Source organism: Garra rufa, chromosome 5, assembly GCF_049309525.1.
Source record: "Garra rufa chromosome 5, GarRuf1.0, whole genome shotgun sequence".
Taxonomy (NCBI): domain Eukaryota; kingdom Metazoa; phylum Chordata; class Actinopteri; order Cypriniformes; family Cyprinidae; genus Garra; species Garra rufa.
In genome coordinates, this window is record NC_133365.1 from 10795466 (window position 1) to 10800351 (window position 4886).

Below are 4886 nucleotides of genomic sequence, written 5' to 3' on the forward strand. Positions count from 1 at the left end.
CACGATCTCAAGCAAGTGTGCTGATGATCCACTGAGCGCGCGAATAGTAAATGATAGTAGGCAGCGCTGTAGAATCTGAGACAGCCAATCAGAGAACAGCACCACACACCCGCGTGCATGTCAGCGCGCGCCCATCAGTCCGTGCTTAAAAACGAAAACATACGAGGATTTCACTAAAAAAAGACAACTGAAAGAAGAACTAAATGCCTCTCTCAGCAGAAATCCCCTGAAAATAATCTTCATGGTTACTTAAAATTCCGTCATTGCCACTGTTTCCAGAAATACAGTTGTCTTAGTTGAATCTAGCAGAAACATTTCCAAAAAAAGATAGGCAGGACTAATAAATTCTTCATTTCTCATAACCCACATTTATTTATTTGTTCAAAAATACACCATTTAAAAATTCTAGCATCATTGGGTAGTGTAAATGGAAAGACTTTGGGGGATCTCCCTTATGTCTTTTCCACTGAGGGGCAATATTTGCCTCTTGGAATTGATTTCCAGGGGCATTTTTTACATTTCTGAGGGCAATTTTTTGAAATCACCTTATTATTATAAAAACCATATGTCTTCAATAGACTGTTTAAAATTTTATCTAAATTATACATGTAAAAAAACAGGAGTTTATAGGTTGTAATAATATAACATTTATTATCGATATAGAAAACAATATAAAATGTTTTTGTTTTCCTTTGGGCACGTCACATTCCGGCTTCATAGACAAACATGTTAGTCCATGACGTTATTAATGACAAAATTAATCTTGTGTTTACATTGTATTTGCACTGTGTTGTTTATAATGAAAGAATTTTTAAGTGCACACACCCATCAACAGCTCAGCGCTGTCTAATCTAAGTGCCTCTGATTGGCCAATGCATTCCTAAATTCAACAGAAACAGGTTTGCTTGGTTGTAAGGCTCAACGCTGCATAGAACAGCAATTAAAAGTGATCTTATGCAGTGTGAGCGAATCTGAGAACTCAGCGAATTGACACAGCTGTATATCGTTTAATTGTGCTGGGGCATTTTTTGCCCCTTTGTCTTAGGCATTTGTATCATTTTGGTGGCACAATCCCTTGCCAATTTCCATCCCTTCCATCCATTCCATTCCGTTCAATTAAATGTGTGAAACACACTATATACCCACGCTGTCTCATTGTCCTTGTTGTGTTTTGTTAATGTGCCATTTACACATGACAGTGCATGTCTAATAACAATCAGGTGGCCTGGACTTGGATTTTCACTGATACTGGGCAGGAACCCCACAGTAGATAGATACTGCAGTGAATACCTGAAAGAGTTCACAAAGAGGTTTTCCCTCTCTTGTTGCAGGTCAAGGGGCCAATAGGTCATCACCTCTCTCATCTATATGATGTGAGCTTCAGTAGCATGCTCCAACAACAATAGTATCAATCTGTCTTTTAAATTGAGAGAACAAATTGACTCACCTGATAAACATTCACTCACTCACACGGTTAACCTAATAATGCTTCTGAACATATAACTACACAATTTCCACTGACTTCTAGTTAAAATTTCTTATGTGAAGGTAAGGAAATGTGGGTTCTATGTGACCATGTTTATTTACTTATTATTTAAGAAGCAGTGAAAAAGCAGTATAATGTGTGCACTGGGGTCCTGATTATCCTCTCTAGGGTTATTTGCATTAATTGCTGGCTGACTGTACATTATCTCTTATATAACAAAGTTAGATTTTCATGACTATGTGTGTCACATTTGATGTGTTTGAAATTATATTTGAAATCAAACCAGTAAAAAAATATACAAATAATTTGTAAAGCTTAAAAATAAAAGACATGTATGAATCATCTGTAAAATCTGCATCACAAAAGACTCTTTAAACATGGTGTGAAAATTCAGAGGTTTCTTTATGCCTTTGACATCCAGTCTGAATCAAATCTGAATACGGCGAGCATTCACAGATCTCACATCTTGGCTAACACCTCCACAATAGGCCCACAGTTATGTAACCTCTGTGTATTCAAAGTCATTGTTCATTGTGAAGAGCGTGTGGAGGAGTTTGTAAAGATATGAAGAACTAACAGTTAAGTTCTCTGCAAAAGTTAAAGTCAATGAAAAAGTTGAAGAGAAAAAGCGACACGCCCAGTCAAGTTTAGTCGTTCTCCTCATTAAATACACATTTGAGGTTAGTCAGCACAGACGGTCTGACCTAGCTTCCCCTTTGCTCCAGAAGTATTCACACCCCTGTTTTGTTGTCCTAGATGGGGCATTTTGAATGTGAAAAGTGAGAAACAGCATGAATTATTTACATGTTTGAAATGGTTAATAAGTATGCATGATGAACAGTGCCTGCATTTTAGTTTTCACTTCAGAGATTGGTCCCTAAAACAGAAATGTATTTAACAAAACTTCAGTTAAACTGAAGTTGATTATCCCAATGAAACATTTTAATGTTCCAAAACCATTCAAAATGTAAAACATTTATCAAGAGTTTTTAAAACACAAAAGTCTAGGCGAGTATGTTTTTCACATTTGTGCATTACATTTACATTTATTTGTGATCCTGGATCCTCTGATAGCTGCATAAATAATCTTTCCATTGTATGGTTTAGGATAGGACACTATTTGGCTGAGATACAGCTATTTGAAAATCTGAAATCTGAGGGTACAAAAAAAAATCTAAATAGTGAGAAAATCGCCTTTAAATTTGTCCAAATGAAGTTCTTAGCCATGCATATTGCTTTTCAAAAATCACGTTTTGATATATTTACAGTAGTAAATGTACAAAATATCTTCATGGAACATGATCTTTACTTAATATCCTAATGATTTTTGGCATAAACGTAAAATTGATCATTTTGACTCATACAAACTCATAATATATTATTGCTACAAACATACCCATGCTACTTAAGACTGGTTTTGTGGTCCAGAGTCTCACATATAAGAATGATAAACATGTGAATTCTCAAATTAGGGTTCTAATTCAAGAACCTCTGGCACATCTATTCTGTGGAAACAAATGTAGTATGAGTTAACAGAGATGCGCAGGTTAAGAACAACAGTATATTAGCTGTAGTAAACCTAAGTGCTAATGTACTGCAGAAACCTTAGTATGCCATACGGTTACATTGGTGTGTTAAATCTCCATTACATGAGGGCAAGGAGGTCACAATCAGCTTTGTCTTTGATCTTTGGTGTTATTCTATCATATTGTTTAATAGCTACTTTATTTCACAAGCACATTCATTAAAATAGATTTACAACATTTCATATTCACCAGTTCTAAGAAATAATATTATGCCAAACTGGGTCTGATTTTGCCCCTAACAAGTCAATATTCCTTTCCTGACATACCAATATTTAATTCAAGATCGACTTGCATCATATATGAAATCTGATCAATATTTTATGCAAGTCAGCTGAAAAAAGCGTGTAGACTCTAGTTCATCAAATCAAGCGCCATATAGTGTTTATCTCTGCACTGACTCCAGGCCAGCCTTACCCAACCCAACTTCAACTTCACAGTCATTGGAAAAAACCAAACTGCCTTCAAATCAGAAATAATTGCCGACAACCAATTCCAGACAAAGGGCAAAAGTAGGTCAGTATAGCTTTTTCTACTCAATCATTATTCATAGATCCTTATTAGTAAAACTCGCATGTTACGTCAAATGATCACATGCATGGAAAAGTACAAGCATGGAAACCAATGTGACTCAATGCTCAGAATTAGCTTCCAAATGAGGAACAAGATATGTGTGTTACTTCCTGACATTTAATGCCATCAAAAAGAAAAAAAAACTTAAAATGTAAAAAAACGTGACTGAATCATCTCAATCTGTTTTTAACTACTATATGCAACCCTGGACTACAAAATCTCTTTGACAACTTTTAAAGTTGTCAAAATGAAGTTCTTAGCAATGCATATTACTAATCAAGTTACTAATCAAATTAGGTGTTAATATATTTACAGAAGGAAATTTACTAAATATCATCATGGAACATGATGTTAGTATCCTAATGATTTTTGGCATAAAAGTCATACAAATACACATCATACAAATATAGTATCACACTCTGTGAATTTTTTAGTGAAAAGGCTTTACCTATTCCTTGCAGTCCAGCTACTTAAACCCAACACATCTCCTACCATTTACAAAACATGCTGAGATAGACAGGATTAATTCTGTATGGACTTATTCACAAACTTACCAGGGAAACCCCAACAGGCAAGTAAAGAATGGCTGATGTGCTTTCCCAGTCAATTTCTCTTAATGCATTCAAGTTTTACATTTCACTCTGCAAACTAATACAGACCACACAAGTGGACCCATAACTACACAACTCAGTTAAAGTCAAATGCAACCTGATGATTAAAACCATATGAAAATATGACTGGATTTGATTTGCCAAGAATGTGGTCCATATATACGTTTCCGGAATCATGTCTGAAGCGCAAACTTTTTCACAGTTGGCCTAGTTCACTGTTTGCGTGAGCCTGAGGAGAACGCCTTCATGTCTCTGCCTGACAAAACCGCTCACATCCCAGGAACCAAAAAATAGGGCATCTCTAACTGCGGGATGTGACTTTTGAGAAACCTTGATGTGAAGTTAAATCCTCCCCCTAAAAAGGGCTCAACAACTAGAGTGAAAAAATTCTGTCGCAGAGATTTGCTTCTGAGGTGACCTCAGCACTGAAGGCTTTTCATTAGGATCACTGCGACAGATAATAACCCATTGAACTCAGCCCTGAAGGTCACAAAGATCTCGCCTCTCCCCTCCCATTCTACAACAACAGATGCCACATGATACAACATGTCACAGATGGAGCAGACAAGATCAAAGGACAGGTGTAACAGAGACTTGGCTCGTATTGTGAGAGAATCAACACTAAATTACAAC